Genomic DNA, 18,435 nt, shown 5'->3' with positions numbered 1-18,435 from the left:
AATCACATTAGCCTCCTGAGAGAACCTCAGAGCCTCAGATTTTCTACCACATGTTGTGCAAAGAGAGTCTCCTTTGACCTCTGCTCCCTTCAACTCTATTCCACTGTTTTTCAGCAGTTTTTTCTTCAGGATTGTTGGGTATTTCTTCTTGGAATGTCTGACAAAGAGAAAAAAGCCCTTTTTAAGGCTTGTTCCACCTGTGGCATGAAAAGGTTGTATGTGGAGGACAGGCATAAAGACTGCATCTACTTCCTGTATCCTGGCCACAAGGCAGCGGACTGCAGAATCTGCCGCACCTTTTCAACGAAGACTCTCCAGGACCATGAGGGTCGCAGCCTCACCTGGCTCCAAAAGCTGAAGGCGAGGAAAGAAACACTGTGAAGTGACAGCGAGGATTCATCATCTGCCACTTCGTCCAGAAGGTCAGTGAAGAGGGGTAGGGCTTCCCCTTCACCATCTACAGACCATCACGCAAAGGCCTCAAAAAAGACCCCCCGTGAGTCTGAGAGCCTGAGTCTTAGCAAATCTCCTCACCATGGTGCAAAGGAGAGGGAAGGACTGCCTTCAACAGCAGCAGTGGTGGAGTCTACTATACCTTTCAAGAAGCCTTCTTCGCTAACATCTGAGAAGACTGACAAAGATAGTCAATCGTCGACGATGCTGCGAAAGACTCCGCAAAGGTACATGTTAAAACAGTACTCTCGTCGACGGTACCTTCGAGTCTCCATCTGTCGACGCCAGTGTCAACGGGCTCGTCGACGACTATGTCAACAACGTCGACGAGGGTGTCGACGACGGTAGCTGCAGCGACTGTGGCGTCGACGAGAGCATCAACAACGATGAAGACTACAACAGCGGGAGTGTCAACGGTCATCTCTTCGTCGACGATCTGCTGGTCGTTGGTGGATCTTCCGTCGACGATGGTTTCTTTTTCTTCTCCGCCGCCGACGGTACCGTCGACGACGTCTTCGTTGATGGAGAGAATCACCATTTCTTTGAAGAAAATCACGCCGGACATGACTTCTCCAAGGAGGGTTTCCCCCCTACCTCCCGCGCTGTTGCTGGAAAAGGAAGAGTATTTTGAGGGAGAGGATGATTCTTTTGGCTATGCCAATAGCCCCTCAGAGCTTCTAGTCAAGTGCCAGGACACTGATTCTGAAGGTGAATACCTTCATGGGCATTCATATCATCACTCTTTTGATCGTCAGGAGAACACTAGCCAGGAGATGATTTCTGTTCCTACTTCCCTCTTGGCGGATCTTCAGGGCGTGTTGCTGGACTATAGGAGGAGTATCTCCCAGCCTCCTCCTTCTTCACTTCCTTTGACACAAGATGTGTCTGCTCCGCCAGATTCTTCTGTGACTTCGCCGAGGCCACTGTCCCAGATGATATCACAGCCGCAAGTCACCAGCCCAGTTATACCTCTGGTGGTTCCAGAGGTCCAGGATGATTCTTCGGATGAGGATCACGGCGATGTCAGCAGGTCGGACCAGTGTGTGGAATGGGATGATTATGTGATACCGGACCCAGCTTCTCCAACACCGGATGCAGTGGATTCTCCCCTGGCAGACATTGGGGGGTTTCACAAATTGATGGGGAGAGCCTCACGCAGATTTGAACTTCCCATGCCTTCAGTTCAATCTAAGTGTTTTCTTTATGATTTAAAAAAACGTTATAGGAAGACGGTCCATTCCATTTCTACAGTCAACCACGTCTGGGAGGAAGGAATAAAGGCAATGAAGAATCCAGCTACTGTCATTCCAGTCTTGCCGCACCTGGATAATAAATATAAGGCCCCTTTCGACAGTCCAGCATCCTTAATAGGTCAATGGAAGCCGGATTTGGTTATATCGTAGGCAGCTCGGAGGAAATCACGCAACCCTTCTGCGCCCCTTACTACTCCTCCTGATAAAGGAGGCAGAAGCCTAGATAATGCTGGGAAAAGATTTTCTTCAATGGCAAGTCTTTTGATTAGAGCGGCGAATGCGTTGGCAGTTCTTGGCATATATGATCGTCAGATGTGGTGTGACCTCTCACCATATCTAGACCAGCTGCCTCAGGAGTCCAAGGTGGAAGCAAAGAAAATCTTGCAGGAGGGAGAGGTTACATCAGCTGAGATTATCAACTGCACAATGGACATTACCACAACGGCTTACCGCTCGCTAGTGGGAGAAGCTGTTCTTCGTCGCCAAGGCTGGCTAAGGGTGACATGGTTCCAACCGGAGGTCCAAAACAAAATCCTGGACCTTCCGTTTGATGGGGAGGCATTATTCGGTAAACATATTGATGATGCCCTCCAAGACATCAAAAAGGATACTGAGACGGTAAGATCCTTGGGAACCCTGCAATATCGAAAGCTTCCTTTCTGTGGAGCCAGAGGAAGAGATACTACAACCTACAGGTGTTCGTACCAACAACAACGATATCCTTCTTATAGTTCAACGCCTCAGTCTTATCGTCCATCTTACCATCAAAGCCAAGGCCAGACCTCTTCTTTCTCTAGGTCTAACTCTAGAGGTAAACAGAATCGCTAGGGGCGTGACACCACATAGTGACAATAGAGGCGTACTGCCTCTTCCTGCTGTACCCCCCTCCCCGACAACATCTGTGGGGGCAGGGTAACTCAACACCTCCACAACTGGCAACGGATAACATCAGACCGTTGGGTACCCAACATCAATTAATGTGGCCATACGCTAGAGTTTGTTCATCTTCCACCTTCCAAGCCCCCTGAAGCGCCATGCCTTCAAAACATCTGTGTCTTCTGCGGCTCGAGGTTCATCATCAGATGCTCCTCAAGGGAGCTGTAGAGCCGGTCCCCTTTTCTCAGAAGGAAAAGGGTCTCTACTCCAGATTTTTTCTGGTCAAGAAGACGCTGGAGAAGTGGCGCACCATTTTAAATCTCAGGGACCTTAACACCTATCTCATAAGACAATCCTTTTGGATGGTGTCTCTCCAGGACATTTTACGTCTCCTCAACCCTGGAGACTTTATGGCCACTCTCGAAGATGCGTATTTTCACATACCCATTCATCCGGCCCACAGGAGGTTTCTACGGTTTACAGTAGCCAAGAGCCACTTCCAGTTCAAAGTTCTTCCTTTTGGACTTCGGTGTGCTCCGAGGATCTTTCCCAAGGTGCTGGCGCTGGTGGCAGCCTTGCTTAGGAAGCAGCATTTTCAGATCTTCCCCTACCTGGACGTGTGGTTGCTGAAGGCCCCGACCAGATGTGCAGCGGAAGAAACAGTTGATCATGGAAACGTTTGTTCAGCAATCTGGGCCTGACTCTCAACAGGGAGAAGTCATCTCTCTGTCCATCCTGGGAAGTGCGATTCCTAGGGGCCATCCTGGACACATCTCTCAACAAGGCTTCTCCTTCCCTCGAAAGGCAAGAGAAAGTGATGTCCATGGCTCAAATGTTGCGAAGAAGAAAGTATCTCTCAGTTCGCCTTTACAAATCCCTGCTAGGAGCAATTTCCTCTTGCATTTCTTTAATACCTCACTGCAGGTTGCGGATGCGCTCACTGCAGGAGCAGCTCGACCTGCAATGGTGACAAGTGGACAGATCCTTCGACGACAAGGTGGTGATCACTCCGGTTATGAAAAAGGCCGCTTTGTGGTGGACAAAGGAAGAGAATATATCCCAAGGTCTATCCTTCGTCGTCAATCCAGCTCCTCAGGTAGTGACTACAGATGCCTCGCTGGAAGGCTGGGGCGCGGTGCTACAGGACTTACATGTAAGCGGACATTGGTAACCACAACACCACCTTCTCCATATCAATCTCCTGGAACTCAGGGCGATTCGTCTGGCACTACGAGCATTTCTTCCACGGCTGCAGGGATCGGAGGTTCTGGTCCGCACAGACAGCACCACGGCCATGCACTATATAAACAAAGAAGGGGTACCAGATCTCGTCCGTTGTCACAGGAAGGCCAGAAGATCTGGGAGTGGGCTATCCTTCACAGGATATCACTGAAGGCGGAGCATCTTCCAGGAGTACCTAACGAAAAGGCGGACATGCTCAGTAGGCTGTCGTCAGTCAGCCACGAATGGGAACTGAACCAGACTATCTTGGGGGAAATTTTTCACTGGTGGGGCAGAACCTCAATAGACCTCTTTGCCACCCCAGAGAACAAAAAATGCCAGTTTTATGCCAGCAAGCTACACCATCGCGGAACGCTGGGGAATGCGCTTTCGATAGCCTGGTCAGGCGCATTTGTATACGTTTTTCCCTCGTATCCGTTGATACCTAGAATACTTAGAAAGATCAAGACGGAGCCATGCAGGATGGTCTTATTCGCTCCAGCTTGGCCGAGGCAGTTCTGGTTCATGGAACTTCACCTCCTCTCCCTGGTCCCTCCACAGCCGCTACAGACGAGCGCAGACCTTCTCACGATGTCCCAGGGCCAGGTCTGGCATCCGGACCCGTGCTCCTTACACCTATCAGCATGGCTCCTGAGCAGCGAGAGTTTCTTGGGCTAGATCTCTCGGAGGACATTAGGGAGGTGCTCTCTCAGGCCAGAGCTCCTTCTACTAACAAGACATACCGTGTAAAATGGAAGCGATTCTGTATCTGGTGTCAGCAGGAGGGTTTCGACCCCTTTTCATCTCAACCTCACCAAGTTCTTCCTTATTTCCTGTCTTTGGCTAAAGCGGGGCTGGCTCATTCATCCATAAAGATTAATTTGGCGGCAATTTCTCGCGATATATTCACTGCATCTGGACCTTCTCTCTGGTCAGCCAGGATTGTCACGCAGTTTCACAAAGGCCTCTTTAGGGTCTTTCCTCCAGTCAGGCCGCCGCCTCCTATGTGGCATTTGAATTTGGTTCTCAACCAGCTGATGACGCACCCCTTTGAGCCGATTCATCGAGCAGATCTGAAATTACTCTCTTGGAAGGTGGAGCTTCTCCTAGCTCTTACTTATGCAAGAAAAATGTGTGAGTTTCAGGCTCTGACGATCCAGGAATCCTTCCTTCAATTCAAGAAAAATACAGTGATTCTAAGGACTAATCCAAGGTTCATACCTAAGGTGCCTTCGGACTTTCATTTAAATTAGCTGGACGCGCTATCACCTGTATGCGGTGCTATTTTAAAATTGCTTTCAATCATGCAAGGAATTTGTCGCTGTAATGCGCTAGCTGTGTTTTATTGATTTTAAAAAGTTACTCACTTTGCTTATAACAAGGGCTGTATTTCAGGCTCCCCGGTCCACCGCGAGCATTGCTCGATTGTTGTGGAGGGAGTCTCTCTTCTATCACTATCATTTTCCTGTTGCTATTTTTCCTCACTTCCGATGCGAAGAGGTGAGCGGTCTAGTGCGCTAACCTCCTCACTATAAAACGGATGTCACAGGCGACGCGAAGCGGACGCGCCGGCGGCGCACCGAAGGCAAGCCCGTCTGCGCCCATCTGCGCCAGACCGTCGTCAGGAGCTAGGAACCCTGCTGGTTCCTCTATAGGTCAAACAATAAACCCTAAGGTGAGCGTTATCTACTCCAGGCAGGAGTTGTTACTCATTAGAGAGCTCACCCTCTCTTCTATTGTAGGCATAGGTACCCATCCTTGCACTTACCAATTTCCCCTCACCATTGAAGGCCCGTTAACATGTACTCACTGTGGTTTTCAGAGCATATCACCACCATTGGTTAACGCTCCGCATACCGCTTTTTATGCCGATAACAACAACTCTTTCAAAACCAACTGGAACTGTTTTCTGGCTAATGTCTGTTCCCTTCCTAAACATGCTACTGACATCTGGAACTTACTTTCCTCATCCCAGATATTGGGTTTCTGACAGAAACTTGGTTAAAACCATCTTCCACCCCAGATATTGCGATTGCTTTACCGGAAGGCTACCGCGTTTTGAAACTAGACAGGTCACATAAAACAGGTGGTGGGGTTGCAATCATTTATAAAGATCCTATAAAGGCTATATTACTGGATCAATACAGTAGTGATAGTATAGAAATTCTTATATTTAGATTAGATCTCCAACCACAGTTGAGTTGGAAGGGAGCTCTCGTTTACTGCCCCCGTGGACCTCTCTCCAATTCTATTTCACAGCTTTTGGACCTGATTGCGCCTCATGTGATCTCTTCTAATAAATTTCAGCTTTTGGGTGACTTTAATGTCCACAGTGAAAACCTCGATGACTCAGAGGCCACCATTTTCTTGAGGGAAATGTCAGCCCTAGGCCTCATGAAAAGGAATGATGCTCCTACACATATCGCAGGCCATGTTCTGGACCAGGTCCTCTCCAATTCACCTGATACAGTTTATAAATCTACTAATACCTTGACATGGTCAGACCATTCAATAATTTCATTCAATATCATTGGCCCTCGCGAACATGTCGGTAGAAAAGTCCCAACAATACGGATCTCTAGACTGGCACAAGCTATCTCCAAATCTATTTCGTAAAGCATTTACCTCCATCAATCCATCTCTATCAGACACAGTTGATTACAGTCTGATGGACTTTTATGACACTACTAAGTACACATTAGATGCTCTGATCCCTGGAAAAAAAAATCCTGCGAGCCTTCTACTCGTATCCAGACACCTTGGTACTCTTCAGACCTTCGGCTAGAGAAAAGCAAATGTAAAAGGCTTGAACGACAATGGCGCTGAACTAAGGACCCTATAGACAAGGGGCAGTACAAAGCAGCCTTAAATTTATATCATAAAATGTTTACATCTGCACGGAAAAATCATATAGCCACTCAACTTGAGCAATCAGGCAACACCTCTAAACCCCTTTTTCATATTCTCAATACCCTAATTAACCCCAAAGTCTGCAACCCTGATGAGGAACCTACTCAATTACTTTGCGACAGTATAGCTGATCACTTCTCACAAAAAATAGAGGATATTTATAATAAGATAACATCCTCTATTACTAACACCAACCATAACTTGATGATTGATCCTGCCTCTGATTCCTCTAGACAGCACACTTTAAAAGAATTCCCTCTGCTCACCATTTAAGATACTGAAGCTCTACTAAAATCTGCCAAATCAGGCTCCCTCAAAAATGTAATTCCTGCTAAAACTGCTAAAAAACTTGCAGCCGAACTGGCGGAGCCTCTTTGTTCTATTTTTAACTGTTCTATCAAAGAAGTTAAATTCCCTAAAGAATGGAAAGATGCTCAGATTATGCCCATCAGGAAAAATCTTAAACTGTCTCCTAATATCATTACCAACTACCGCCCTATTTCACTGCTTCCCCTTTATAGTAAATTGCTGGAAAAGCATATCAACAATCATCTTTCTGCCTTTATTGAATCCTCCAACTAGCTGGACCATTCTCAGTCAGGGTTCCGTCCCAGGCATAGTACCGAACTAGCCCTGGTTAATGTCACAGATGACATTCGAGTGCTGGCGGACGCTGGCCAAGCAGTAATTGTCATACTGCTTGACCTGTCCGCCTAATTCAACACCATCTCACATCAGATCCTCCTAGACAAATTGCGTTCCATAGGCATCCAGAACTCAGCTTTAGACTGGTTGCAGGACTTTCTCAAAGATAGGACCCAAACAGTGAATCTCTGACCATTCAAATCTAAGACTATCTCTGTAACTAAAGGGGTACCACAGGGTTCCTGTTTGAGTTCATCTTTGTTCAATGTGTACATCGCCCCCTTAGCAGCACTCCTTAGGAATATCGGGTTTACCCCGATTTCCTACGCAGACGACACACAACTCCTTCTTTCTTACAATAAAGACACTCCCAATATATGTTCGCGGAAGGTATGAAAGTTATAACATCTTGGATGAGCAGTATTTTTTGCAGTTAAATGCGGGGAAGACAGAAATAATGCTTTTTGAGGATGCTGTCACCAGCTGGTCCCTTAGCTGGTGGCTAGAAGAATTAGGCCCAGCACCATCCCCCAAATCAGTAGTTAAAAATCTAGGGGTACTAATAGATAATGACTTAAATCTGGATGAACATATAGCAGCAACTAAAAGAGCTTGCTTTCATGCCCTTAACCTGCTCCAGAAGGTCTTCCATTTCCTCCCTGCAACAACACGCAAAACTCTGATCTACGCCCTAGTACTAAGTCGGTTGGACTTCAGTAACGCTTTGCTGATTTCTGCTAAGGAATCTGCCTTGCTTGGTAACCAGTGTACCTTATCGTGCCCCATCACTCCTCCTATTACACAAACTTCACTGGTTGCCCATCCGTAAAAGATTTCATTTTAAAATCTGCTGCATAGTGTTCAAAGGCCTAAACCAGATGGGCCCTGCCTATTTGGCTGATAAACTAATTAAAAACACTACGTCACGTTCTCTTCGTTGTGAAGGAAAAGGCCTTCTTGTCATCCCCCTTGTCAAGCAAGCCAGACTGGGAGGAAAGTCATTTTCCTATCTGGCCCCCAAATGATGGAATCAACTGCCCCTGGATATCCACCACTTACTATCTAGGCTTTAGGAAAAAACTTAAAACCCTGCTTTTTTGATTCTGCACCCCATGCCCATGTATGTCCTTAGCGCTGAGATACCCCGTTCGGGGTGATTCAGGCGCTTTATAAATGATATAAATAAATAAATACATTCTTAAGGCTTTCTTTCCGCAGCCCTCTACGCCGGCGGAAAGAGCACTCCACTCTCTGGATGTGCAGAGATGTTTGAAGTTCTATCTGGACCGTACTAAAGAATTCAGAACATCTTCTCAACTGTTTTGTTTAGCGCTCCCCGCCAGGGCTTGTCCCTGTCCAAGCAGGGAATTGCTTGGTTGGTGGCAAGTGCTATACGTTTTTGTCAATAAACAACCAAGGGCCTTGACTCACCTCAGTAAGGCTGAGTCTATACAATATACCGAACACTACAATTGCCAATACTGAGAAAAAAATACCAACATTGCTTAGAGCTTATGCTATATGAATCAAACATATAGATACATCCGGAATTTTAATCCACCAATGTCTGATTTATTTATTTACAAACTCCTTTGGATATAATTCGAGAAAACCACAAACACTTTACAAATATGTGTGAAACCAGAAACAAATAAAGAAAAAACATAAACCAAATTCAGCAGACCACAATGCACACTTCATTTAGACACCTTCAATCACTTTCTCCCTCACTCACTCAAATACTACCATTCCATTTCAACATCCCAAACCACAACCAAAACAGTCACACCTGACACAGTCAGCACAGACACTGGATCCCACGTCAAAATATTAAATATAGTAATTTCAAGAAAAAAAGTACAAGTAAAGTTCTATTTACAAGTTTTTCCATATAAAAACATCAAGAAATAAACCACATGTCGTATTAGCGAATTTTTACAAAATCTTTTTTGTTTTTTTGACAGGGAAACACACAACAAGGTCGACGCGTTTCAAACCGGACCCTTTGTCCGGTTCTCATCAGGACCACAAATATTCTGAAAGGAAATAATATATATACCTTAGTAAATACACCATTTTTCACTAAGTAAAGATGTTGAACAAAACACCACGCCTCGCGTCTGCCGCCTACCTTGATTCAATGGGAGACACTTGTGTGATATTCTGGCTGTTTAAGATCCACATCTGAAAGGGAAAACAACATTGGACAATACAAACAGTTAGTCTAGTACGTCCTAACAGGCAGTTGCCTGAAAGCAAGGAGACTGATCTTACCCGTGCATGGGTCTCCTAAACAATGACCGGTACACGTCCATGTGTCCGGTCAAGATCGTGAAGGGTTTGACTGTGCCACTGCTCTTTGGCGCTATGTATGAGACTGCACTAGGCAGTGGTATGGATTTCACCGTAACGTTTAGTCTTAAAGGGGGACAAAACGAAAAGCACGGGCGCCCGTATTAGAAGTGGGCCGAGGTGGACGCCGATTGCATGTTAGATGCGCTACGGAGTGGTCCTTACCTGGGAAATAAATCGGAGCTTCTTCAAACGGTTGTGTACACTGCCAACAACTCCGGCGTGTAACGCACGGAACCCGGAAATGACTTGGGAGTGCCTGGGCTGCTGAGAATTGTGGTTTATATGTATAATCCAATCATGCTGCTCCTTTGGGTACCACGTGATCGAAACAAGCGTAGTTTGACTTACAATATTTAGGTATTGGTAATAAAAGTTCCACATGCTAAAACTTTGAAACTTTAATTTTAAAAAATAACCCAGGTGTGTTGATACTGGCCACGCTGACTGTATCATGTCCCAGTAATAAATGTTGTAAGCAAGATAGTATTGCGTGTAGGACATAGAGGATAAATAGCTTGTTGTTCAAAATTGGACTGGCGCAGCAATATATATAAAAAGAAATGCTCCAAGAATTAGCTTACAATTAAAATATCTTTGCCAAACCATCTCGAAAAATGGATCGCTGACAAAGGTGGACTAGACCCGATTATATTTAAAGCAACGGGTTGGACTGCTCCTCAATGGTGAATGTCCGAAGGTCCAAACATATGACTGATGTATATATTTATTAAATGCGGAAAAATGTTGAAACCTCATTCAGTCCGGACATAGCGGTGTTAAATTTCATAATGAGTAGTGCCTCACGCTGGTTTAATCTGACATCCATGTCCCCTCCTCTGATGTCTGTTTCAATTTTGGACAACACGGTCCATTTAAAATCTTTTTCTGTGTGCCCTTTATTCTGCCAATGATTGACCAGAGGGGCATTCATCACCGTTCTTCTTACTCTCGATTTGTGTTGGGTGATACGTTGACGTAGCTCCTGAGAGGTTTTGCCAATGTATAAGTTAGGGCACGGACAAAGGATCCCATAGATAACATTCCGAGTTTTGCAGTTAGAAAATGTGTTGTGCTTCCAAAAAATGCCTTCATGAGTGAACACTTCCCCTTCAACTGTCTGATCACAGCAGGGACATGTGCCACAGTTGTGGTGACCTATGACTGGTTGCAACCCCACGATGCTTCGTAATGTAGCCACTTCCTTTCTTGGCAACGCCGCCCGTATCACATAGTTGGCGATGATCTTCTCATTCTTGAAAGCAAAGAGAGGTGGTTGTCACAAACCCTCATCCAAATTCTTCACCACATGCCAGTTTTGATTAATTATTCTTTTTAACTGGTTGGCATTGGGGCAAAACGTGGTGACACAGACCATTCTTTGCATCTCCGATTTGGTTCTTTTTTCCAATAAAGTTTCACGTGGGACCCACCAGGCCCGGCGAAGGGCATGTTTCAGAAATTTTTTAGGGTATCCTCGATCCATTAGTCGATCCACTAGGTTTCTTGCATGTTGGAAATACTCATCTTTAAACGTACAATTACGACGGATTCTCAAAAATTGTCAGAAGGGGAGGTTTTTGGCGAAGATTGCGTGGATGGTTGCTAGAAAAATTTAGTGCCTTATTTCGATCTGTTTCTTTTCTGAACAACGTTGTAGCAAGTGTCCCTTCTGATGCATAAACTTGGACATCAAGAAATGTAATCTGATCTCTAGAAAACTTACATGTACATTTTATGTCTTCTGTCTAGCCAATTGCAGAAGTCCACTAATTGTTCCTCTGACCCAGACCAGATCAGGAATGCGACATCAATGTAACGCATCCAATTCGTGATAAATTCTGAAAATGGATTGTTGTTGAAAATGAATCTTTCTTCAAAAAGGCCCATGAACAGGACTGCCAATTCTGGTGCAAACGGACAGCCCATTGCCACCCCTTTAGTTTGGTGGAAAAAATCTGTTGAATGAAAAATAGTTTTTTGAAGGGCAAACTTGGCAAGCTCAATTATCAAACTTGTGGGGACCCTTGCAGGTTGGGCCCTTGTATCCAGAAAGAATGACAAAGTCTCAAGGGCCTCCTCTTGTGGGATTTGGGTGTACAATGACACCACATCCATTGTTACCATGAGATGTTTAGAGACGTCGTATTCAATTTGTGCCAGTCTATTAATGAAAGCTGTTGTGTCCTGTAGGTGGGCAGGGACTAGTTGAATTAGAGGTTTTAAGAAAAAATCAATATATTAGGAAATTGGTTCCAAAAGGGAATCACAACCAGACACTATAGGCCATCCAGGTGGATTTGTCTCACTTTTGTGGACTTTGGGTAGGAAGTAAAATACCGGGATGCGCGGGTTTTTGTTTTGCAAAAATGCAGACTCCTTAGGTCCTAGAATACCCTGATCAAATCCATTCTGTAAGATGGCAAACAGCTGGCCCTGTAGTTCCACTGTGGGGTTCTTTCCAATCTTTCTATCGCAATTGGGGTCGTCAGGTTGTCTCATAACTTCTGTTCTGTATTTACCTATGTCCCAAAGGACCACTGCTCCCCCTTTATCTGCTTGCTTTATAACTAATGATGGGTCATTTTTGAGGGATATAATCGCATCCTTTTGATCTTTGGGAAGATTAAATCGGACATATTGTCTTTTAGACTCCATTTGTACAATAGCTGATAAAATAGTTTTTTCAAAGGTGATGATTTCTTTGGGAATTTTGTTGCCTGGAGGGCAAAAGCTGGATTTTTTCTTTAGGCATGTGACTTCTTCATTACTAATCTCAACTTGATCTTTGACAAACATCTTAAGTCGGATTTTCCGACAAAATTCCAAAGCTTCTAACTTCATTTTTACAAAATCAGTTTTCCTGGACGGAACAAAGGAGAGACCTTTTTCCAAAACCGATCTTTCTGTCTCTGTTAATACTCGTTCAGATAGAATAAATAGAGGTGATACTTTTAGTTATTGTAGAATTGGCGTCTTGTCGTCATTTCCCATGGTTGAGTGTTGTACCGGGATCAACCTTTTGCTCTTCGTTGGCCTCTGCCTAAAAAAGGTTGGGGATTATTTTGTTGTTGCTGATTGTATTGATTCCCTCTTCTATTACGACTAGGCCCTGCTTCACTTGAGTCCGTTTCTGTCCCCGATGAGGACGAGGTTTCTGAGAACGTCAAAAATGTATTCCTAGATCTTCCTTGCGAGTTTTGAAGATACCTTCTTGAATCCGATCGTGTGTAGAAATCCTTTTGAAGATAAGGGTACACGTTTTCCAATGAAAAGTTATTTTTATCTGTCTCAAATTTGTTTGTCTTTTGAGACACTGTGTAAGCCTTAAACTCTAAGATTTCCTTTTCTACTTTGTCTAACAAAGTTTTTACATCCGTAATCAGTTGATTGTTTTTGATTTCTGTTTCAAGGGCTTCTATTTCTTCTAATTGCTTGAGAGATAGCCGGAGAGCTGTTTCAACTGTCAGAACCATCAAATCACGGCTGCATTTAGTTTGAATACAGCTGAAACCCTTTTTGTATTCAGGGTCATCGATGAATACCATAGGGATATTGCGAATTTGGAGCCCGCTTGGAATTGTTCCCGCACATAGGTGTTGGACGAGGAAATGCCGGTGCGAATCCGTCCTAATTTGTTTTTTGTTAAGTCTGATTAATTTATCAGACTCATTTTGAGTCTTTGCAGTCAAACTCAAGGTTGCCGAAGCAAACTCCGGTGGGGCGTTGATGAGTTGTTGTATATGTTCTTCGCTCTAGGCGAAGGTGTCACTTTCAGTCATAGTCAAAGTACAACACACAAAAAGACGTAGACAAGTGATTGACAGGCAAACAGATGACACATATAATGGGAAAAAATCCCCTCCTTCAAAAACCGGCAGAACGTTTTTGTCATTCAGCAGCGGGCAAACCCCTGGAGGGTAGAGTCCGGGGTCCAGATCAAAGATATCTGCAGGGCTGCGACTTGGAACAGCACACACACCTGTGGAGAAGTGTGGCTCAATGGTTAGAGCGGCAGATCCTGATGCAGAGGTCTAGCCCGGGACCAGGGTTCAATTCCCCGCCTCGGCGGGTCTTGGGCTCAAAAATTCCATGGACCTGATAATTCTCGCCTCGGTGCCTATTCCAATCATGGAGTCCCACTCTGCAACTCTGGGCAATAGCTTGCTTAATCTCCACAACGGCCCCCACAACGCTAAGGATGCCTGGCCTCCACCTTGGGGGTGCCCAGGAGTGGACACCTCACAGGGAAAGCCAGGATGGGTTCCACAGCGGTATTCGTACAAGCGCCTTGAGACCCTTGCGGGTGAGTAGTGCGCTATACAAGTATCAATTTACATTTTTACATTTACACCTTCACAAGACATTACTGCCTGGAGGCTTCGACACAGGAAGACACAGCTGGCTGTAGGCCAGGCAGTCCTGAGGAACCTCTTCCTTTTCTTCCCTCCTTCCTTTCTTTCTTGTTATTGGTACATTTTGATTTTGAATTTATATGGGCATTTGCTATTTATTCTTAATGTTATTGCACTGTTTTTTTATGTTCTTTTGCTTTATGCATTCTTTAAACAAAAGAGAGAGGAGAGGGAGTCACAACAATGAGAAAGCAAAATGTGCTTCTGACTGCTAGCTACCCTGATACAAGTTATAGGAATCTATGAAAGTTCCAATACTGGAGTAAGAAGACAAGTTGCTTACCTGTAACTTTGGTTCTCCAGTATTGGTAACTTTCATAGATTGCCATGCGCCCACCCTCCTCACCTAGGAAAGGTCCGCCTTCAGCATATTTTGTTATACTGTTACACAACGGCTACGAAAGTCTGAGGCTCTGGAGTTCTCTCAGGAGGGTTCTATGGGGTGAGGCTAATCTGATTGGTTGTTGCATTATTTTGGTCTCTTTTACAAAAGGAGGTGGATATGCTACAAAATGAAATGAGGAGTAGGCTTTTTCTTTCTCTTTTGTACCTACTGCTGTTATTTTTTATTACTGAGACCCCCATTCCGACGACGGGGAATGATACAAGCTATGGGAATCTATGAAAGTTACCAATACTGTAGAACGAAAGTTACATGTAAGTAACTTGTCTTCTTAAGGTGATCCCTTTCAGGGCCCTTGTTTCAAGGCACCAGTGGACAGTATCTTGCATGGCTCTACGTTTTCTGGTGCGGAAAGTCGTGTACAGAACTGACGTCAGCGTGCAAGGGCGGCATCTAAGTAGCTGCCGCAACGTCATCTCATCAACCACGACGCCAATGACAGACGTGGAGCCGCACGACACCACTTTCCGACGCGCAGGGGTACTGTTGACGAAAACTTTCCGGATCCAGTCTGACGCCTGGGGTCATTCTAAGGTAAGGAATCTATCACTACTAATGTTTCTTACTGATATATCGTTACCGAAGGTAAGTAACTTGTTAATTTCTGCAAACGGCAGGCATATATATATCGACTTAGTGGAGGGCCGCCTGGCCACCAGAATAACATTACAGACTTCTGGAGGAAGGTCGAAAGCCATCATCTGCCACCGCTCGAACTCCATGCATGGAGACGCAGAGTTGACAGGTTTGGGCGGAGAACCCTCCCCTGCTGTCGAGACAGAAGATCCTCCCGAAGGGGCAGCCTGATCGGAGGATCGACACGCTTGCTCAGAAGCTCTGGATACCAGACTCTCCTCGCCCAGTCCGGCGCCACAAGAATGACTTGGGCCCGGTCGCTCCTGATCTTCTTCAGAACCCTGGGTAGGAGTGGTATGGGCAGAATGGCGTACAACCGGCCTGAGCTCCACTCACGGCAAAATACGTCACCGAGCGATAGCCGCCTTGGAAACTCCCGCGTGCAGTACTGCTGACATTGCGCGTTCTCTTTGGAGGCGAACAAATGTAACCAAGGTTCTCCCCACTGTTGAAAGAGACCTTGTGCCACCTCCGACTGAGACTCCATTCGTGATCCTGAAGGCATCGACGGCTGAGATTGTCCGCCCTGGCATTCAGAGTCCCCAGAAGGCTCTTGGAACCGCCAGTGGTGCCGACAGAGAGAGCGGTGCCTCCTATGTCCTGAGCCATGGCCAGGTGAGGCGAGGTCTTATCCTCTTAAAAGATGGAAAATCGTCATTTACATAGAAATTGTTATCCTTACCTACAGGTAAAGAGGTTGTATGAGTTCCAACTCTTTACACACATTATATGTTATATATAACATTCACTTGCAGTAGCAATACTTAAGGTCCTGAAGAAGGCATGGGATAAGTTATCCAATAATTGCTGAAACATGTTGACCCCTCACATCTAGACAGTTATTTGTTCACGTTATTTGAACAAGACGCCGGAAAGAGGAGACGTTTCATGAGAGCAGTGATCGTGAAAGCACGTACCCGTGCTACACAGGGATTTAACGGTTTTTACCTATGAGGAATGTTGTCCAAGTATTGACAGTGTATTTGGACTACGATGATTATCTAATTCTACCACATACTGGCGTCTTCATACCTTTTTGGACGGTTTATAGCCCTGAAGAGTTCTGGATTACGTTTTCCAACAACGAAACACGTGTCGGCTGGCTGTATGTATTTATTATCTCTGGCATACGATTAAAGAATCCAGATCAGAACAAAGAACCTACTGTCGGATGGTCCTGTTTCTGAGAATTCAATTATTGTATTTGTAATTTATATGTGTGCGCAGGAACTTTTGTTAGTTATTTGTTCAAGACTGTCGTTTTGCACTGTTTTTATGCTTTGATCTCTGAGAGGCGTGAATAAATAATTTTGCCTGGCTGATGAGGGCTGAAAGCCCGAAACAGGTCCCAGGATGCTTGTTTCCATTCCAGGGAGGACCTGGCTTGGCAGTTCGGACTGGACTATTCCCATTGGGGGCAGGGTCAAGACTGATTTGCAATGACTGGGTCCAAACTGGAATGGCATTGTGAGCAAAACAACTATTGATTTAGGCCCAGATCTCTATACTGGGGTGAACATATGACATTGTTTTGATTTCTGTCCATCAATTGTTCTTTTTGCATTTGTCACCCCAAGTGGGACGGGAATGCCTAGACTTGGGTCCTGTGCTTTCCATGCCACTGGAGTCAAGCTATCCTGGCTGATGAGGGCTGAAAGCCCGAAACCAATCCTAGGATGCTTGTTTTCAGTCCAGGGAGGACCTGGCCTGGCAGTTCGGGCTGGACTGTTCCCATTGGGCGCAGGCTCAAGACTGATTTGCATATGGCTGGGTCCAAACTGGAATGGTATGGTGAGCAAAAAAACGATGGATTTAGGCCCAGATCTCTGTCCTGGGGTAAATGTAAGACATTGTTCTGCATTCTATCCTTCAATTGTTCTTTTTGCATTTATCAGATTATAAGGCAGAAGCAACTCAGTTGAATTTAAATAATTTCATGGCACTCTATTCGATTTGACTTTAGCCATGTTGAGGCATAGACATTAGTCATGTTATGTGATATCAAATGAGAATCCAACAACATTATCCAAAAATAAAAATAAATGTCCGCAATGTGGACATCCCAATATCAAAAACTACCAAACCTTTTTCCAAATTTTCCTCATCGATTTGTCTTAATTGTTCAGCAGCTTCTTGTTGAGAAACCTTCCAATTTATTGTAAGTGGCATATAAAATGTAAATGTAAATGTAAATGTACAGGAATTTATATAGCGCAAATCACCAAGCGGTTTCTAAGCGCTTGCTTAGGGAACCCGTCCTGGTATTCCCCTGTGAGATAACCCCAGCAGGGTATCCGCAAGGTGAAAGCCAGGCATCCCGCCGCGAGGGGCCGTTGTGGAGATTAAGCAAGCTATTGCCCAGAGTCGCAGAGTGTGAACCCGTGAATCGAGTAGGCACCGGAGCGAGAATTGTCGAGTCCATGGACATTTCAGGACTCAAGACCCCGCCGAGCCGGGAATTGAACCCTGGTCCCGGGCTGACTTCTGCTTCCAGGTCTGCCTCCTCTAACCAGTGAGCCACACTTCTCCACAAAAAAGTGTACAAGGAGGCGATCTCGGACTTAACAAAAAATCTTGTAAAGTCATATCTGTAAGGAACAAGTGGTCTTTAACTGCTGGCAAGATTGAATGTTCTAAACATTGCTGGCGCAACTTCCCTATGCTGTAGGTAGTGACAACCCCTAAATTTTGTGACTGAATATACCGGGATCTTGTCTGCTTGCCTTAAACCCTGTGGAAAAGTTAAAAAAACTAGCATTACATCAATTGGTATTAAATGGCCATAATTACCACCCACCTGAACCATGAAGTGATAAATTGTAAGTTCCATTCTGCAACATTTCATTGATCTGTTCTTCGATGAAATCAATAAACTGTTGCCAATTATCAAATTTCGCAATAGATGGAAATATTGGCATATTTACATGTTTAGCAGTGCCCAACCCAAGAAATGTAGTTTGTTGTACTGTTTTGTTTTAAAAGATCATTTGGCATGTGATCAAACAAGCCCTAAATAAGTCATCAGTGCCACAGACTAGCCGTGTCGTGTACCGCATACAGTTTTGAGATCAATTTAACTTTTCCAATACTCATAACCCTTTAGGGTGAGTTGTAAAATAATGAATCTAAATGAATCGGTTTTGTTTGTGTAAGCATATTTTTCTTCGGCAGGGAAGGCATAAGCTTAAAAAAATATGAAATCAGGTCTGTAGGCACATATTTGATAAAGACATCTAGCCATAGATTCCTTACCTTTGAACTTCCTAGGCGT

This window comes from Lissotriton helveticus, chromosome 3_2 (assembly GCF_964261635.1).
Source record: "Lissotriton helveticus chromosome 3_2, aLisHel1.1, whole genome shotgun sequence".
Taxonomy (NCBI): Eukaryota; Metazoa; Chordata; class Amphibia; order Caudata; family Salamandridae; genus Lissotriton; species Lissotriton helveticus.
This window is presented reverse-complemented; position numbering follows the sequence as displayed.